Source organism: Amblyomma maculatum, chromosome 3 (assembly GCF_055883805.1).
Source record: "Amblyomma maculatum isolate TAMU_Amacu chromosome 3, ASM5588380v1, whole genome shotgun sequence".
Lineage (NCBI taxonomy): Eukaryota > Metazoa > Arthropoda > Arachnida > Ixodida > Ixodidae > Amblyomma > Amblyomma maculatum.
In genome coordinates, this window is record NC_139346.1 from 109,040,559 (window position 1) to 109,059,951 (window position 19,393).

General features: G+C 46.8%; 10 non-coding genes and 1 pseudogene across 10 annotated transcripts; all 11 read left to right on the top strand.

The window, feature by feature from the left end:
- Window positions 1-1,710: 1,710 nt before the first annotated feature.
- On the top strand, window positions 1,711-1,783 carry TRNAK-CUU (transfer RNA lysine (anticodon CUU)). Its single transcript has one exon. It is a non-coding gene; the product is annotated as a tRNA-Lys (tRNA).
- A 145-nt stretch (window positions 1,784-1,928) lies between these two features.
- Window positions 1,929-2,001, top strand: TRNAK-CUU (transfer RNA lysine (anticodon CUU)). The gene has a single exon. It is a non-coding gene; the product is annotated as a tRNA-Lys (tRNA).
- Window positions 2,002-2,151: 150 nt separating this feature from the next.
- TRNAK-CUU (transfer RNA lysine (anticodon CUU)) lies at window positions 2,152-2,224 on the top strand. The gene has a single exon. It is a non-coding gene; the product is annotated as a tRNA-Lys (tRNA).
- A 5,089-nt stretch (window positions 2,225-7,313) lies between these two features.
- On the top strand, window positions 7,314-7,386 carry TRNAK-CUU (transfer RNA lysine (anticodon CUU)). Its single transcript has one exon. It is a non-coding gene; the product is annotated as a tRNA-Lys (tRNA).
- A 145-nt stretch (window positions 7,387-7,531) lies between these two features.
- On the top strand, window positions 7,532-7,604 carry TRNAK-CUU (transfer RNA lysine (anticodon CUU)). Its single transcript has one exon. It is a non-coding gene; the product is annotated as a tRNA-Lys (tRNA).
- A 145-nt stretch (window positions 7,605-7,749) lies between these two features.
- TRNAK-CUU (transfer RNA lysine (anticodon CUU)) lies at window positions 7,750-7,822 on the top strand. The gene has a single exon. It is a non-coding gene; the product is annotated as a tRNA-Lys (tRNA).
- A 4,102-nt stretch (window positions 7,823-11,924) lies between these two features.
- Window positions 11,925-12,930, top strand: LOC146195667 (uncharacterized; annotated as a pseudogene).
- A 5,160-nt stretch (window positions 12,931-18,090) lies between these two features.
- On the top strand, window positions 18,091-18,163 carry TRNAK-CUU (transfer RNA lysine (anticodon CUU)). Its single transcript has one exon. It is a non-coding gene; the product is annotated as a tRNA-Lys (tRNA).
- A 150-nt stretch (window positions 18,164-18,313) lies between these two features.
- TRNAK-CUU (transfer RNA lysine (anticodon CUU)) lies at window positions 18,314-18,386 on the top strand. Its single transcript has one exon. It is a non-coding gene; the product is annotated as a tRNA-Lys (tRNA).
- A 144-nt stretch (window positions 18,387-18,530) lies between these two features.
- On the top strand, window positions 18,531-18,603 carry TRNAK-CUU (transfer RNA lysine (anticodon CUU)). The gene has a single exon. It is a non-coding gene; the product is annotated as a tRNA-Lys (tRNA).
- Window positions 18,604-18,751: 148 nt separating this feature from the next.
- TRNAK-CUU (transfer RNA lysine (anticodon CUU)) lies at window positions 18,752-18,824 on the top strand. The gene has a single exon. It is a non-coding gene; the product is annotated as a tRNA-Lys (tRNA).
- The last annotated feature ends 569 nt before the right edge of the window (window positions 18,825-19,393 follow it).

The window sequence follows — 19,393 nt, forward strand, 5'->3', positions numbered from 1 at the left end:
GCCTTGAGGATGTTGGTAGTGTGTTCTCCACTGGAAACCAACCAGAGTTCACGCACTTTCAGCGAGATAGCCATGCTAGATTGGATAGGGTGTATGCCTCGGTTGATCTTGTTTCCCTATGTACTGCATATGAGGTCAAACCTGGGAACCTGCACATTTCCCAGGTGGCGCTGCAATTGTTCTGCACTGGGTGCCCACGGCAAAACCGCAACTGAGGCGGTACAGGGAGATATGGGCTGGGCATCTTTCGAAGACAGAGAATAAAAACCAGCCAAGGGACGAGGACGAAGAAAGACGATGTACACACGAAAGCTGTACACAGCTTCCGTGTGTACATCGTCTTTCTTCGTCCTCGTCCCTTGGCTGGTTTTTATTCTCTTACTATGTACCAACTGACCCAGATTTCAACCCTCCATCTTTCGAAGTACAGGAAGCTCAGCGTAAAATATTATATGAGGAACGCCTGAGGAAATTGGACAGTAACAGATGGGCAGCTAAAGGATGACTCACAATGTAGGAAACGAACTAGGAAACTAACTAGTAAGTGCGCTAGTCACAAGGACGGAGAAATAAAGAGCGTTAAGCAACAGGTGAAAAACGCAGAACGTAAAAATTGCATAAATTCGATAAAAAAAACAGTGTGGAATTATACCGAAAGTGGAAAAGGCAGATCAGGAAGGAAGCTTTCTTTGATAACTCAAGAGGCAGTGCCCTACTTTTTGAAGCTAGATCAGGGGCCTTAGAACACGCAGCTACAAAAAGAAATTTAACAATGAAGATGACGCCTGTGCTGTATGTGGAAACTCCAGTGAAACAATTGACCATATAATACTCGAATGTAATGGTATCCATCCGGAAGTCGATGCAGGCGCAGTCACTCTTCCTGAAGCTCTGAGGTTTAGAGATAACAGTGGCCGGGTGAATAAACCGGCGGTGGAAGCTAGCGAAAACCGACTGGAAGATTGGTGGCTTAAAAGCAGGGAAGTGACATAATGTTAGTAAAGTAGGAACAAAAATTTAATAAATAGAATGATGGTTTAGTTAACCATTCTAAATCAATAATGAAGATTTAGGGAGAAAAATGAGCATGATAGCTACTGCTACCACCCCGTTTCAAAGGGGACGCTCCTATATTCCATCCATCCATCCAGCGCGCCTTAAAAACGCTGCTCTTAACCGCTTGGTTCGCGATAAACGAACGAGCATACTCAGCACCACTATATAGATACGGTTGTGAAAGATAACGCCCTTGCCCAGGCGCTCTCGATGTAGCAGAGTTATCTGACACACGCCACGAAAAGCTGCGACGTAGCGTGCAGTCTGATCCCTGTAAGCTCCTGCAGGTGGCATGACAACGCCTTTCGAAGGCGACTCAAAAGTATTTGCTCTTCTCACTAGGATGTGTTACGGCGCGGCGATCGACATAGCGAAGTTCATTTTGTGGCGACGAATGGTTCGAATGGAAACAAGTCGCTTATCGGCACTGATGCGTGCCGATGATATCATTCTCCTGGAACACAATTAGAAAGCCATTAAGTTTGAGATTGTGGAGACATTAGGCGTAAATGCTTTTATTTTTCATTGTTTTGATCAAGAAAGAATCTCAAAGAGCGATTCAAGGTAATGATTTTTATCATTATTTTAGATCCATTAGCGGCCTTCATTCTTTCGTTGTCATTAAATAGAGCCACACTAACGCTCTGCAGCATGGCCCGGCTAGCTCAGTCGGTAGAGCATGAGACTCTTAATCTCAGGGTCGTGGGTTCGAGCCCCACGTTGGGCGTTGCTTTCATTTTTCGTTGTTTTGATCAAGAAAGAATCTCAAAGAGCGATTCGAGGTAATGATTTTTATCATTATTTTAGATCCATTAGCGGCCTTCATTCTTTCGTTGTCATTAAATAGAGCCACACCTACGCTCTGCAGCATGGCCCGGCTAGCTCAGTCGGTAGAGCATGAGACTCTTAATCTCAGGGTCGTGGGTTCGAGCCCCACGTTGGGCGTTGCTTTTATTTTTCATTGTTTTGATCAAGAAAGAATCTCAAAGAGCGATTCAAGGTAATGATTTTTATCATTATTTTAGATCCATTAGCGCACTTTAATTTCTTCTTCAGCTGTCAATAAATAGAGCCACACTTACGCTCTGCAGCATGGCCCGGCTAGCTCAGTCGGTAGAGCATGAGACTCTTAATTTCAGGGTCGTGGGTTCGAGCCCCACGTTGGGCGTTGCTTTTATTTTTCATTGTTTTGATCAAGAAAGAATCTCAAAGAGCGATTCGAGGTAATGATTTTTATCATTATTTTAGATCCATTAGCGGCCTTCATTCTTTCGTTGTCATTAAATAGAGCCACACTTACGCTCTGCAGCATGGCCCGGCTAGCTCAGAGGGATTCTGCTTCCGGCCACGCCAGTGAACGGACGCAGGATGCAGGGCTCCTCAGGAGCGGCTTCAGCGGCCATGTCAGGCCGCGGAAACGAGGCTTTTGCATCTGACAAGGAATACCAGGTTATCCTGCCAAGTCTGCCAACCGGGCGAGTTGTTTTGAATTCTATTTTTCTGCACGCTGACATAAGGGCCCGCCCATACAGGGTGGAAGACTTTCGCGATGCGCTAGCCGGAATGTCGCTGCTCCCAGACGTTATCGCTCTGGGGGCGTATCGAATGAGCCATGTATGGGCGGTAACTTTCAAGGATGCGGAAGGTGTGAAGAAGATTTTGAATGCAGGCGAGCTGAAGGTTAAAGAGCATCGGTGCCTTGTTATTGAACCGGTGAACCAATGCGTGCGTATGAAATTGCACTGGCTTCTTCATGGCGTGACTGACGAAGACGTGAGGCTAGCTTTTGCGCCATACGGAACAGTCAGTGATGTCACGAGAGAGCGATGGCGCGTTCAAGGTGTCGCCGATAAAGGCTCAACTACGAGGTTGGTGTCCCTCAAGCTCAAGCCAGGGATAAAGCTTGACGACCTTCCACACCAAGTCATTGTTGCAGGCGAGCTGGCACTTGTGGTTGTATCGGGACGACCGCCACTCTGCCTCCGGTGCCATTCTACTGGTCACATCCGACGGCAGTGTAAAGTACCACGTTGCGGTGCGTGCCGAAGGTATGGACATGAAGAGACCCAATGCACCCGCACATATGCCAGCGCTGCAGGCCCCGTGAGCAGAATGGATACGTCCGATCTGCTCATGGACGAGGTTGAATCTGAATAGGCAGCAAAAAATGTAACTGATGTGGAAGAAACACAGTCAGCTGCTTCAGGATCTGAGCAGAAGACGACCCCTGAAGTGGACAATTCAACCGAGACTCATCAGACGGTAGCTTCTGCCAACAAAACAACTTCAACAGAAGGAAAGGACAGGCCACTTGCTGAAGATTCATCACACGAGATGCATCAGCAAGGTGAAACCATGGACGTCGCGGAAGATGCAACCGGTAGCCTAGCGGGAAAGCGTCCACGGGATGCAACAAGCGACGCATCGGGGACGCCAGGAAGCAGCATTGGAGATGAACCGCCACCAAAAGCGGCTTCGACCAGACGGCCGAGTTTTAAGCCGCGCCCCAACATCCCGCCTGATACACGGTCAGCGGGAAAACCGCCACCGTAACTATCGTGAATCTGTGCATTGTTGCTGGCTGCGTTGGAAGATGCTGAGGGGACTTTGTGAAGACAGTTTCTGGCTACTGTCTGGTGCAACTATGTGTCTGCATTATGAAGAGCATATGCAACTAAGTTCAGTAAGCCTTTTTTGTTTGTTTGTTTTTTACCAGCAAAGGCCGCCACCATACGTTCAAATATTCAAACTAAATCATGGATCCTAGCAATAAGATAGTGCTACGTATTGCCACATTAAACGTAAGAGGACTGGGAGCAAGAAAAAAACAGTACCAGCTTAAAAGACTTCTCTTGGAAAAAGAACTTGACCTAATAGCTGTCCAAGAAACAAAGATCGAAAGTGTTGAGCAAACAGATCGTATGGTGGCACCCTTTCAGACCCGCTACAACGTATGTGTTTGCCATGCTCTTGGTACATCAGGGGGTTGCGTTCTTTTTATTCGCAACGACATAACAGTTGTCCCTGAATCTGTCGTCATTTGTGAAAATGGGCGTTTTCTTGTCGTAGATTTTTTCTTCCATGCGTGCAACTGGCGAGCAGTTTGTGTTTATGCGCCAAACGTTGAGGCTGACCGCGCAGTGTTTTTTGATAATCTTTATCAGTATCTTTCATGCGACAAGAAAGTAATCCTGTTAGGAGACTTTAACTGTGTCTGTAGCGTTGCTGATCGTTTAAAAAAGCTGCCTCTTAGGGACAAGAGTGCGTTAGCGCTTAATCAGATTGTACAAGAATGCAATTTGGAAGATGTGGGGGCAGCTCTAACAGATGGTATGCGTCCACTATTTACGCATTTTCAGAATGAAAGTCATGCAAGACTTGACAGAATATATGTTTCTCTAGAGCTTTTGCCGCTGTGTACCAAATATGAGGTCGTACCTGTACAGTTTAGTGATCATTGCCTAGTAATTGCAACTGTCGGAACAAGAAAGGAAAAACCGAAATTTAGCTGGGATCTATGGAAGCAGAATGACAAGCTTTTAGAAGACGAAGAATTTATTAACTACGTAGATGAACAAATAAAATATATTATTCAGGCTAATTCGGCAAACGCTGTTGCCGAATGGGATGAATTCAAGCAGCGCGTAAAAATAAAAGCTATTGAGAGAAGCTGCATCAATAAGTTCAAGCGCAACAATGAAGAAAAGCAATTACATGAACGTCTTGAATTTCTTTTGGCCATTGAAAGCGACAAGCCAGGAAGCTGTTCGAAGGAAATGAGAGAAGTAAAGAGCCGCTTGCAACAGATTGACACGAACGAGTACAAAGCGGCGGTGATAAGAGCGCGAGCTCAAAAGTTGTGGGCAGGCGAAACGCCAACAAAACGCGCCTTATCGGACGAGAAAAGGTACGCGTGCCGGAAAGAAATTAAACAGATACGATACCAAGGCGAGGTAATTTCAGACAGTAAAATCATAGAGCAAGCTTTTGTTGAATATTTCAGCGAGTTGTTAGGCCGTGAAAGAGATGTCCAAGACGGGTTTGAAAAAGAGTTTTTACCGCTTATGCCATCGCTTGATGATGAGACAAAAGCGCGACTTGAAGAACCAATTACTATTAGCGAAATTGAAAGTGCAATCGATGGCTTACAATCTGGTAAAGCCCCTGGACCGGATGGGTTAACAGCAAATTTTTACAAGGTGTTTAGAACACCAGTGGCCCTTCTGTTACACCGTGTGATCTCGGAAGCGTATGAAAAGCAAAGAGTGCCACTGTCCTTTGGGGCTTCCCATATTACTTTGATACCCAAAACTGATGATCCCGAGCAGCGGTTGTTGGTGGGGTCGTACCGTCCAATTAGCCTTACCAACACAGACTACAAAATCTACACTAAAGTCTTAGCAAACCGACTACAAACCGTAATAAAGCTTTTGGTAGGTCCACACCAAACATGTGGCATCAAAGGCCGCACAATAGCTACAAATATTCATGTCGCCCGTAATGTTCTGGAATGTTGCGATGTTTGTGAAGGCCGTGTTGCTATGCTGCAACTCGATTTAGCAAAAGCTTTTGACCGCGTATCGCACGTGGTTTTACTTAGTATTCTTGAGCACACCAACGTCGGTCGAGTCATACTAGAAGGCGTTAAGATGTCATACGCATGTTGCACGACACGTGTGATTGTAAATGGTACTCTTACTGAAAGCGTGCCAGTGCGCTCGTCGGTAAGACAGGGCTGCCCGCTGTCGCCCCTGCTATTTGGAATGTACCTCGAGCCAATGTGTTTAGCTTTGCTTCACAGCAATAAGGTGATCGGTTTTAAGCTTTACGACGCTCATGTTAAGGTCCTAGCTTATGCGGATGATATTGCCGTCTTCTGTTCAGATAAAGACAGCGTTCGGGAAGTTGTTACCATTACGGGGAAATATTGCAAACAGACAGGTTGCCAAATTAATTGGGAAAAAAGCTCAGGCTTTTGGCACGGACAATGGGATAATAAACCCGAGTATTTCGCTTTCATGAAGTGGGCGGAATTACCTACAAAGTACCTTGGCGTGCCGCTTTGCTGTTATCGTGACACTGAGCGACAGTGGGCAGAGGAAACCAACCGAGTACGGGAAAAAGTGGAAGGATGGCAAGGAAGGGATTTATCTATGTTCGCGCGGGCTAGCATCTGTAATGTTTTCTTGCTTTCCAAAATATGGTATATAATGAATGTCTTATCTATGTCACGGGTCCATGTACAAAAAGTGCATCGCATTTTTTCTGTGTTTATTTGGTCCTCCACATGGGAAAGAATGAGCCGCACAAATTTGTTTCGGCCTGTTAGATACGGAGGCCTTGGTCTCGTTCATTTGTTTTTACGCCAGATAGTATCTCGGTTTCTATATCTTCGAGACCAGCAAGACCCGTTTTTGCGAACTGTTTTACAAATAAGAATGTGCAATATGCTACCACAATTCATTGTCACGTCATTTTTAGATCCCTGTACCACGGTCTCTGGTTACTTACGTGAGGTTGTTCTTGCATTCAGAATGCTGAGTGTCCGATTTTCAATGGAATATCTTTCTTCAGTTTCAAGGCGCAAACTGTATACAGACCTTATAGACATTATGCTACCTGTGCCTGTGTACCGTTCTGTATACTATGGAGGCCCAGGACAGGACGTCTTGAAGAGAGTAAAGAGGATGCCAGTTAAGCCTACGACAAAGTCGTTTTTCTTCAAATTACATACCGGGACGCTTCCAGTCAAAGTTTGGCTGGAAAAAAAAGGAATATTTGTCCCGTGGACAACCAATTGCCTCCTCTGCAAGAAACCCGAAACAATTGAGCATGTCTTTATAGACTGCTGGGACCCGATATTTCATTGGGATGTTCTTCAAAGAACAATAAAAAAAGAACTCCCAATAGATCCCTACGGTATACGCTTCCTGCCAGTTGAAAATCAAGAAACCCCATACGATATGATAATGCTCCTTAGCCTCCATAGTATATGGAAGACTAGAATGCAAGTGCGTCATGCGGACGTCAATACGCGACCTGTTAGAGAAAATTTCGTGGAGAGCGTGGCGTATATCCGAGATGTGTACAAAAGCGAGCCTGATCCACCGGAATGGATGAATATACTTGACCAGTTGGTTGGCATCAAGCAATTTTAAATCACATGTGTCAGCCGAAGGATTGGCGACTCTTTTATCATTGATTTTGTGTTTTGTACTTGTCATAAGCCTGGTAATAAAGAAAAAAAAAAAAAAAAAGCCCGGCTAGCTCAGTCGGTAGAGCATGAGACTCTTAATCTCAGGGTCGTGGGTTCGAGCCCCACGTTGGGCGTTGCTTTTATTTTTCATTGTTTTGATCAAGAAAGAATCTCAAAGAGCGATTCAAGGTAATGATTTTTATCATTATTTTAGATCCATTAGCGGCCTTCATTCTTTCGTTGTCTTTAAATAGAGCCACACTAACGCTCTGCAGCATGGCCCGGCTAGCTCAGTCGGTAGAGCATGAGACTCTTATTCTCAAGGTCGTGGGTTCGAGCCCCACGTTGGGCGTTGCTTTTATTTTTCATTGTTTTGATCAAGAAAGAATCTCAAAGAGCGATTCAAGGTAATGATTTTTATCATTATTTTAGATCCATTAGCGGCCTTCATTCTTTCGTTGTCATTAAATAGAGCCACACTAACAATCTGCAGCATGGCCCGGCTAGCTCAGTCGGTAGAGCATGAGACTCTTAATCTCAGGGTCGTGGGTTCGAGCCCCACGCTGGGCGTTGCTTTTATTTTTCATTGTTTTGATCAAGAAAGAAGCTCTAAGAGCGATTCAAGGTAATGATTATTATCATTATTTTAGATCCATTAGCGGCCTTCATTCTTTCGTTGTCATTAAATAGAGCCACACTAACGCTATGCAGCATGGCCCGGCTAGCTCAGTCGGGGATTCTGCTTCCGGCCACGCCAGTGAACGGACGCAGGATGCAGGGCTCCTCAGGAGCGGCTTCAGCGGCCTAGTCAGGCCGCGGTAACAGGACTGCTGAACAGGATGGTACTTATCAAGTTGTTTTGCCTGCACTGCCAACAGGTCGGTTTGTTTTGAATACGGTTTTTTTGCGCGCCGATATCAGGGCCCGCCCTTAGCGGGTGGAAGATTTCCGCGACGCGTTGGCACAGCATTCGCTGATCCCCGATGTTGTTGCGATGGGGGCGTATCGGATGAGCCACGTCTGGGCTGTCACTCTCAAGGATCCTGGAGCGGTGACCAAGCTTGTTAGTGTCGGTGAGTTGTGTGTGAAAAACAGTCGCTGCTTGGTAATTGACCCGGCCAACAAAGAGACGTGCGACTGAAACTTCACTGGCTTTTACACAACGTGCCAGACGAGGATGTGCGTGCTGCCTTTACGCCGTATGGAAAGGTGTTGGAAGTTACAAGGGAGCGCTGGCGTGTGAAAGGTATGGTAGAAAAAGGCTCAACTACTAGACTTGTCACGCTTAAGTTGAAAGCTGGCGTGAAGCCGGATGACCTGCCACATCAGTTGAACGTTAGCGGTGAGTTGGCGCTCGTTGTTGTGCCAGGCAGACCTCCCTTGTGCCTACGCTGTCGGAGCACGGGTCACATCCGCAAGGAGTGCCGGGTTCCTCGCTGCGGAACCTGTCGACGGTTCGGTCATGAAGACAGCCAGTGTGCACGTACCTACGCACGCATTGCCGGACCTGGGACCAGCGAGGACACGTCCGAGTTGATAATGGATGAGGTGGATGCGGAGTAGGCGGCCGACATTAGAGGACAGTCAACGAAACAGGACGCGCCTTCCATGACGGTTTTAACTAAGCATAAGGTGACTGCCTCAAGTGAAAAGAACGAAACTCGGCACGTCTCGCACGTTCCATCGCAGGACCAACAGGACCACGAAAGCGCTTCAAAGGAAGCGTCAGAGGACGTAATCAAGTTTTCTGACGCTGAGGAGCATCTGAGTACTGAGCCTCCTTGCACTGATGCCATGGAAGTTGCGCCGGAGACAGCGGCCTTAATTGCCTCAAAACGTCCACACGAGGAAAGCTTCGAGGAGACTCAGTTGCCAGGCGGAGTTTGTGGTGAGCCGCCGCCGAAAACTGCGGGCATCCGAAGATCGACTTTGAGACCGAAGCCGAACTTCTCTGCCGACACGCGGCAGGCGGGGAAACCGCCTCCGTAGGTTTTGTGGTGTCCTGAACGATTTGTGGGTCGGCTGCCTACCGACCAGCGTCAGGAACATTCTGCAACCAAGCGGGGCGTATGTGGAAAAAAAATGAAAAACGGTGCTTGGACTTCGTTTGAATGCAGCCCGACGTTCTGCTGGGAGGACAATACGTGCACACATATGCCGCTCTTCTTCAGAAGCGGAGGCCATGCAACCAGGAAGGTAGGCACCATGCGGGTACGGGCGGCCCTTTCTAACACATGACTCTCAAGTTTAATTCGGCGTTACACGTAGCTACTTTGAATGTCAGAGGGCTGGGAGCGAGAAGGCGACAATGCCAGCTCAGTCGCCTCCTTGTGGATAATGATATAGATATAGCAGCTGTGCAAGAGTCAAAGATTGAGAGCCAAGAAAGCACTGACCGTATGGTGGCTTCTTTTCAAACAAACTTTTATGTGTGTGTATGCCATTCTGTTGGTGTGTCGGGCGGATGCCTTTTATTTATACGTAACACGCTGGGAGTAAGTGTAGAGTTCACTTTTGCCTGTCCAAGTGGTCGGCTTTTGGTTACTGATTTTACCTACTGTAATTTATGCTGGCGTGTTATGTGTGTGTATGCTCCCAATTCAGAATGCGAACGTGAATCGTTTTTTTGAGTCTATTGAATTGTGGTTGAAGGTCGACAAAATCTTGCTTGCACTTGACGATTACAACTGTGTGTGCGCAGCTGTGGACCGAGCGGCGAAGTGTAAACCTCGAAGAGACAGAAGCTCCGAGCTGTTGAATGCACTTGTGCATGATTACGGCCTTGAGGATGTTGGTAGTGTGTTCTCCACTGGAAACCAACCAGAGTTCACGCACTTTCAGCGAGATAGCCATGCTAGATTGGATAGGGTGTATGCCTCGGTTGATCTTGTTTCCCTATGTACTGCATATGAGGTCAAACCTGTGTCTTTCAGCGATCATTGTCTCGTGAGTGCAGTGTTTGGTAGAAAAGGAAAGAAATCGCGCTTTAACTGGTACCTATGGAAACTGAATGCCAAACTTCTCGCCGATGAAGAGTTCCTTACGGAAGTTAAGACCGAGTTTGAAAATCAACCTGATGCAATGCGACCAGTAAGTTTTGCAGCGGAATGGGACAGCTTCAAAGAGTGGGTCAAATTGAAATCCATAGAAAAGAGCAGTAAGGTGCGGCATAAAGAGAAAGAAAAAGAAAAAGAACTGAATGAACAACTTCAGTTTTTTTTTAGCATGGAAAGTACTGTGCCAGGGCATTTCGCCAGTAAAATACGAGAGATTAAAAGTGAGCTGGAAACAATCGACAGCGAAAGATACACAGCGGCTGTCATACGTGCAAGGGCTGAAAAACTTTGGGCTGGAGAAGTGCCGACAAAACGAGCCCTAGCAGACAAAAAAAGATACGCCTGCCAGAAAGAAATAAGGAGTATAAGGTATGCCGGCCATATCACTGAAGATGCTAAAGATATTCAGCGTGCGGTAGCAGAGCACTTCGAAGAACTGCTTAGCGCCAAGCTTGAGACTGTAGGTGGCTTTCAAACAGATTTTCTAAGACTGATGCCTGCCCTGGATGACGAAAGTAAAGCGCGCCTAGAAACACCGATAACGTTGCAGGAGATAGAATCTGCAATAGATGACCGACACCTGGGAAAGCACCTGGGCCGGATGGTCTAAGCGCTGCCTTCTTTAAAACCTTTCAGCAGTATGCGGCTCAGTTTATGCTCGATGTAATCACTGGAGCTTATGAACGTAATTCTGTTCCATTGTCTTTCGCTACATCGCACATTGTGCTAATACCCAAGACAGATGATCCAGAGAAACGACTGTTTGTGGGGTCATATCGGCCGATTAGCCTCAGCAATGTTGACTACAAGGTGTATATGAAGGTTTTAGCAAAAAGACTGCAAAGCGTAATAAAAAAACTGGTTGGGTCTCATCAAACGTGCGGCATCAAGGGTCGATCCATTGCCACGAATATGCATGTCGCAAGAACCGTACTAGAATGTGTTGATGCACTCGGTGGTCAGATAGCCATGATGCAGTTAGATTTGGCGAAAGCCTTTGACCGTGTTTCTCACGAAATTCTTTTTTCCATTTTGGAGCATTCTAACCTTGGAAAAGTCATAGTGGAGGGTGTTAAAATGGCTTACGCGAACTGCACGACCCGTATTATAGTGAATGGTGAACTGACTGACAGCATCGCAGTACGTTCATCGGTAAGGCAGGGCTGCCCGCTCTCACCCCTGCTTTTTGCACTGTCTTTAGAGCCACTTTGCTTGGCTATCATTGATAGCGATCGCATTTTAGGGTTCAAGCTGCAATCAGCACACGTGAAAATGCTAGCATATGCTGATGACATAGCAGTGTTTTGTGCAACTAGAAAGAGCATCTGTGAAGTTACGGGTGTCGTCCAAACATTTTGTGATCAAACCGGATGTAAGATCAATTGGGAGAAAAGCTCTGGGTTTTGGCACGGTGATTGGGACGTGACACCTGATTTCTTCTGTAAGCTGCGATGGTCTGTTCTCCCAACGCGATATCTAGGTGTGCCTTTAGATTGTTATCGAGATCCCAACGTGCACTGGATGGAAGAAACATCCAGAGCGAAAGAAAAAGCGGGTGCGTGGCAAGGAAGGCAACTCTCAATGTTTTCGCGCGCTTCTATTTGCAATGTTTTTCTTATTTCGAGGCTGTGGTACCTCATGAATGTGTTGTGTGTCTCACGGACCTCAATTCAGAAAATGCACCGCGTTTTTGCTGTTTTTATTTGGGCATCCACATGGGAAAAAACCGCCCGGACGAATTTGTTTATTTCTGTTAAAAGGGGCGGGCTTGGCCTTGCCCATTTGTTCTTGCGTCAAGTGGTTTCGCGATTTATATTCCTGCGTGATCAAAAAGATACCTGTCTGAGAACTGTGATGCAAGTGCGATTGCAGAGGCTGCTCCCTGAATGGATTGTGTCATGTGAAAGCATGCCTGGTACTGTGACTGGCTACCTGCGCGAGGTTGTTTTTTCGTGCAAGTTGCTGGAAGTGCGGTATTCTTTTGATTACCTTTTCAATGTTCCGAGAAAAAAACTGTATAAAGATCTCATTGACGTGATGCTGCCGGTGCCTTTTTACCGGGCATTACACTGTGGAGGCCCAGGGCAGGACGTTTTGAAAAGAGTCAAGAAGATGCCCGTGAGGCCATCTGCTAAAACGTTCCTATTCAAACTTCACTCTAATACGCTCCCTGTTAAAACCTGGCTGAATGAAAAAGGTATCTTCGTCCCATGGACAACAAATTGCCTGTTGTGCAAAAAACCGGAGACAATTGAACACGTCTTCTTACAGTGTTGGGATGCTGTCTTTCTATGAGACGTCCTCCAAAGGACAATTAAAAAGGAACTTCCCCTAACTCCGTACGGTATCAGATTCCTTCCAGTGCAGAACGATGATGCACCTTATGATTTAATTATGCTTCTTGGCCTCCATAGTCTGTGGAAAACACGAATGCAGGTGCGTCACGCAGATATAAATACACGATCTGCGCGTGAAAACTTCATTGAAAGTGCGGTGTATATACGCGAAACTTTCAGGATGCAGCAGGATCCACCACAATTGCAATGTCTATTTGATGAGTTGGTGAACCTGAAAAGATTTTAGCCGCGTACATGTCAGCTCAAGTGTAGTTGACGTGTTTTATCATGTGTATTTTTGTTTTGTGTTTCACGGCAATAAAGAAAAAAAAAGCCCGGCTAGCTCAGTCGGTAGAGCATGAGACTCATTCTACTTCCGGACACCGTAGTGAACGGTCGCAGGATCATGTGCTCCAGCGGAGCGGCGATAGCGGCCCTTTCCAGCCGCGGAAACAGGCTCGACGACATGGACGATACCGAGTATCAGATTATTCTGCCAACTTTGCCCACCGGACGCGTTGTTTTTAACACGCTTTTTTTGCACGGCGATGTGCGAGTCAGGCCATACAGGGTCGAGGATTTCCGCGACGCCCTGGTCAAGGCTGGTGCGCTCCCCGACGTTGTGGCGTTGGGGGCGTATCAGATCAACCATGTTTGGGCGGTCACGTTAAGCAGCACCGAAGCAACGAAGAAATTGGCGGCTTTCAAGGAAATCGAAGTTAAGGGACGCCGTTGCCTCATTATTGATCCCGAAGACCAACAGGTGAAGCTGCGACTTCACTGGATGTTGCACGGTGTGGCAGACGACGACATCCGGACGGCTTTTGCTGCGTTTGGGAATGTGACCGAGGTGACCCGGGAAAGGTGGAGAGTTCAAGGCGTCAAGGAGAAGGGGTCCACCACGAGGACTGTGCTCCTCAAATTGAAACCCGGCATTAAGGTCGACGACTTGCCTCACCAGCTGCGAGTTGCCGGAGAGCTAGCCCTTGTCGTGGTGCCTGGGCGAGCGATGCAGTGCCTGCGCTGCCGCGGTACCGGTCACGTTCGACGTGAATGTAAGGTACCGCGTTGTCCAAAGTGTAGACGCTACGGACATGACGAGGCTGCCTGTGTGCTTTCGTACGCTTCGGCCGCGGGACATGGAACTGCGGAACGGTCGGCGGAGCTCACAATGGACGTGGTCGAGGCGGAGGAGGCGGCGAAGGGTGCCGGAGAGGTTCGAACGAAGACACGGGAGACGGATTCATCGGTGGACTCGGCAGAAAGCGGCAATGCTGCGAGGGATGTGGGGAGAGCGGACTCTGCACCTGAGCTCACTATCAATGAGGAAGGCACGGCACTTGAGCCGGCAAATGGTATGGAACAGGATAATGGGGAGGACCACTCGGACACCAGTGCTGTTCGTAAGCCAAGCGTCCCAGCCCCAGCCAAGCGATCCCACACACAGTCCGAACCTGAAGGTAACCAGGTGTCAGCCCCCAGCGTCGACGAGCCACCAGCAAAAACGGGGCAATCCCGGCGGTCCACGCTACGTCCGCGGCCAAACATATCATCAGAGAGACGGGCAGCGGATAAAGTGCCCCCGCTGCCGGGTCAGCCGCTCGCACCGGACGGGGATGGATCCAACGACGGCGTCTAGCAACGCGCTAGACGGGAGAGGTAAGCACCATGCTTTCGGTCTCTTCACCCTTGATGAAAATGGCGCCCGAAACCACCTTAAGAGTAGCCACGTTAAACGTCAGGGGATTGGCAGGCAAAAAGAAGCAGAGCCAGGTGCACCGGCTCTTAACTGACCACGATATTGACGTGCTTGCCGTGCAGGAAACTAAGGTTGATGGGGAGGAAGAGACCGGGAGCATGGTGCGACGTTTCACGGCTAGATTTTACGCCATTGTTAGCCACGCAGTTGGGACATCGGCCGGGTGTGTATTGTTCGTCAAAAAGCTGCCTGGTCTGGTTGTAAAGGGCTACTCCTCATGCTCTTCTGGACGGTGTGTAGTGGCTGATTGTGTATACAGCGGTGTTGAGTGGCGCATTATTTGTGTGTACGCTCCTAACTGTGTGGAGGAAAGAACAGTGTTTTTCGAGAATGTTATGCAGCAGTTAAGTACGGAAAGGCAGGTAGTATTGCTGGGCGATTTTAACTGTGTACTGAATGCTCGAGACAAAACCAGCACACGCGGATTCAGAGACAAGAGCACTAAAATGTTATGCCAGGTAATAAGCGAATGGAATATGGAGGATGTGGCTGATTGCTTGGAAGGACCGCGTGCCGTTCAGTACACGCACTTCCAAGGTTCTAGCCACGCGCGTCTGGACAGAATTTACGCGTCGCTGGATTTGATTCATTCATGCAATGAATACCGAGTGGTGCCTATGACATTCACGGATCACTGTTTGGTGTAATGCTTATTCGGCACCAAAAAACGGAGCAATGCATTTAGCTGGGAGTTATGGAAATTCAACAACAAATTGCTTAAGGATGATGCCTTTAGACGCGTGGTATTGAATGAATTGATTAAAGTGAGGCCAGGGACTTGGCTCGAAATCTGGAAACAGTGGGAGTTGTGCAAGGAACAGATTAAAATTAAAGCCATTGACAGATCCAGTTGCCTGGTGTACGAGAAGAAAATTACAGAAACCCAGCTTAAGGCTTTGCTCGCAAAACTACACGAACAGGAATGTAAGGCACCCGGCAGATGGATAGAGGATATTCGAAAAATAAAAGAACAGATTAACTTGATAGAAGAAGACAGATACCAAGGAGCGTTAGTGCGTGCAAGAGCGGAAAAATTGGCCATGGATGAGACGCCGACAAAAAGATCGTTGGGAATAGAAAAAGCAAATGCAAGGCGAAATCACGTGGCAGAGGTAGATTGGGCAGGACGCACAGAAACTGATAACGAAGGAATCGCGAAAGCTTTCCGGGAGTATTATGAAGATCTATTTTCGTCCCGAGAGGTTTATTTGGACCGTTTTAAAGAATCCTTTCTTGACGCGATGCCAAAAATTGACGAGGAACAAAAAGAAAGACTGGAGCGGCCAATAAGCGAAAAAGAAGTGCAGCAGGCAATAGAAAATTTAAACCCAGGGAAATCACCCGGGCCTGATGGCCTGAGTGCGGCTTTTTATAAAGCGTTCAAGGAACAGCTATCACCTTTGTTGTGTGCCTTATTTAATGAAGCGTATGAACTGAAGGCACTGCCTGCGTCTTTCGGATCGTCGCACACAGTACTTATTCCGAAAACTGACCAACCAGATAAGCTTAGGCAGTTGTCGTCTTACAGGCCCATTGCTCTGACAAACGTTGATTACAAGATTTATATGAAGGTGCTTGCTGGCAGACTACAAACGGTTATATGCGAACTAGTGGGCCCTCACCAAACGTGCGGTATCAAAGGGCGATCTATCTTTCAGAACATTCACAAAGCGCGAAGTGTGCTCGAATGCTGCGATGCAACTCATGCATGTGTTGCGTTACTGCAGTTGGACTTGGAGAAAGCTTTTGATTGTGTGGCACATACTATTCTGTTAAGTATATTAGACTATGTTAATGTCGGCTCTGTTATTCGAGAGGGAGTGGCTTTGGCGTACCGTAACTGCACTACGAGATTAATTGTCAATAAGTCACTGGGGGCCCCCATCAACGTACGACGTTCGGTGCGCCAAGGTTGCCCCCTCAGCCCTCTTTTGTTCGGCATTTATATTGAAACGTTGTGTTTAAGCATCCTACAAAACAATGACATTGATGGTTTTCGACTGCAGGAGTCAGAAGTCAAATTGTTGGCTTACGCAGACGACGTTGCGGTTTTTTGTGTAAATAAGGAGAGTATAAAGAGGACAGTGGATGTGGTAAAACATTTTAGCAAAGTCACAGGGAGTAAAGTTAACTGGGGTAAGTGCCTGGGATTTTGGCACGGAGAATGGCAGCTGACCCCCGACACTTTCGCTAATGTGTCGTGGGTTACAACGCCTGCAAAGTACTTGGGTGTGCCCTTGAAATTTTACAAGGAAAGCGAGCCATACTGGCGAGAGCAGGTCAAAGAAACCAGTGAAAAAGCGGAGAAATGGAAAAGCGCTCAATTATCAATATTTGCAAGAGCCGCAGTTTGCAACCTGTTTTTAATTAGTAAGTTATGGTATGTTATGCAAGTGTTGCATTGCTCCCGTGTAAATGTGCAAAAATTGCATCGAGTTTTTGCGGTGTTTGTTTGGGCCTCGAGTTGGGAGAGGTGCAGTCGGACAAATTTGTTCCGGCAGGTGAAGCATGGGGGGCTTGGTCTGGGTCATTTGTTTGTGCGACAGATTGTCAACCGGTTTATGTTTTTTAGGGATGCCAGTGATCCATTCCTGCGCACAGTGTGTCAACAGAGACTTGGTCGAGCGTTGCCTGATTTCGTAGTGTATACTCAATGTATGCCTGGTTCTCTGTTTGGCTTCTTTAGGGAAATTGTTTTGAGTGTGAAATTCTTAAGCGCACGTTTTTCGAAAGAGTATTTAAGTAATGTTAACAGGAGAACATTATACAAGGATGTTTGTGAAGTGGTGTTCCCGGTGCCCTTGTACCGAGCTTTATACTATGGAGGCACAGGAAGTAATGTACTAAAACGCGTAAAGAAAATGCAAGTTGCTCCGGGAGCTAAAACGTTTTTCTTTATGCTGCATACCGGTACTTTGAGTGTAAAATCATTTATGGAGGAGAAGGGTATGTTCCTACCGTGGGGGGCCCAATGTCTCATCTGCAAACAACCAGAGACAATAGATCACGTGTTTTTGCATTGCTGGGAGGGGGTATATTTGTGGGATGTTCTGCAAAGGACAATAAAAAAACAGTTGCCACTTGATTCCCATGGCATTAGGTACTTGCCATTGGATAACCACGATGATATGCCGTTAGACCAGGTTATGTTAATGTGCCTCCACAGTATATGGCGCGCACGAATGGCTGGTTATCACTGCGATCCAGATGCACGGCCAGCCCGCATGTATTTCCGTGAAAGTGTGCAGCGATGGCTCGACGTGCTTAAATTGCAACCATGTGCTCCTGAGTGGCTGTCAAAGCTGGAACCTTTGACGGTGCTCAAGGAATTTTAAACGTGACAATGCCTGCCCCTCAGTGGGTGTTAGGCAACGCTAGCTACCTTTGTGTACATATATTATTCCTTTTTTTCCTGTTGTTTTGAGTTCCAGTGCGGTGTATTTGTGTCAAAGCCAGGCAATAAAGAAAAAAAAAAAAAAAAAAGGTAGAGCATGAGACTCTTAATCTCAGGGTCGTGGGTTCGAGCCCCACGTTGGGCGTTGCTTTTATTTTTCATTGTTTTGATCGAGAAAGAAGCTCAAAGAGCGATTCAAGGTAATGATTTTTATCATTATTTTAGATCCATTAGCGGCCTTCATTCTTCTTCAGTTGTCAATAAATAGAGCCACACTTACGCTCTGCAGCATGGCCCGGCTAGCTCAGTCGGTAGAGCATGAGACTCTTAATCTCAGGGTCGTGGGTTCGAGCCCCACGTTGGGCGTTGCTTTTATTTTTCATTGTTTTGATCAAGAAAGAAGTTCAAAGAGCGATTCAAGGTAATGATTTTTATCATTATTTTAGATCCATTAGCGCACTTTAATTTCTTCTTCAGCTGTCAATAAATAGAGCCACACTTACGCTCTGCAGCATGGCCCGGCTAGCTCAGTCGGTAGAGCATGAGACTCTTAATCTCAGGGTCGTAGGTTCGAGCCCCACGTTGGGCGTTGCATTTTTCATTGTTTTGATCAAGAAAGAAACTCAAACAGCGATTCAAGGTAATGATTTTTATCATTATTTTAGATCCATTAGCGGCCTTCATTCTTCTTTCGTTGTCATTAAATAGAGCCACACTTACGCTCTGCAGCATGGCCCGGATAGCTCAGTCGGTAGAGCATGAGACTCTTAATCTCAGGGTCGTTGGTTCGAGCCCCACGTTGGGCGTTGCTTTTATTTTTCATTGTTTTGATCAAGAAGGAAGCTCTAAGAGCGATTCAAGGTAATGATTTTTATCATTATTTTAGATCCATTAGCGGCCTTCATTCTTCTTTCGTTGTCATTAAATAGAGCCACACTTACGCTCTGCAGCATGGCCCGGCTAGCTCAGTCGGTAGAGCATGAGACTCTTAATCTCAGGGTCGTGGGTTCGAGCCCCACGTTGGGCGTTGCTTTTATTTTTCATTGTTTTGATCAAGAAAGAAGCTCAAAGAGCGATTCAAGGTAATGATTTTTATCATTATTTTAGATCCATTAGCGCACTTTAATTTCTTCTTCAGTTGTCAGTAAATAGAGCCACACACGCTCTGCAGCATGGCCCGGCTAGCTCAGTTCTCAGGAATGCATCTTTTTGGTCACGTAGGAAACAAAACCTTGAAACCATCTGCCGCACATACAGGTGCATTAGAGGCAACCCTCCGTCTCTAACTCGCTGAAAGAAATTATCTCTGCTAATTCGTTCCCCGTTGGACGACCAAATGAAGACCACAAATACACGATGGAACCTTTGTATATTGATTCGAGCACAATACAATACTTGAAGTAAATACATTATCATCATCATCATCATCAGCCTGATTATACCCAGGGTCGTGGGTTTGAGCCCCACGTTGAGCGTTGTTTTTTGTTTTTCATTGTTTCAATGAAGAAAGAAGCTCGAAGAGCGATTCAAGAGCGGCATTTTATGTCACTGCTTTAGAACTTATGGCGCCCTTCAGTCTCTTTCCCGCCGTCATTA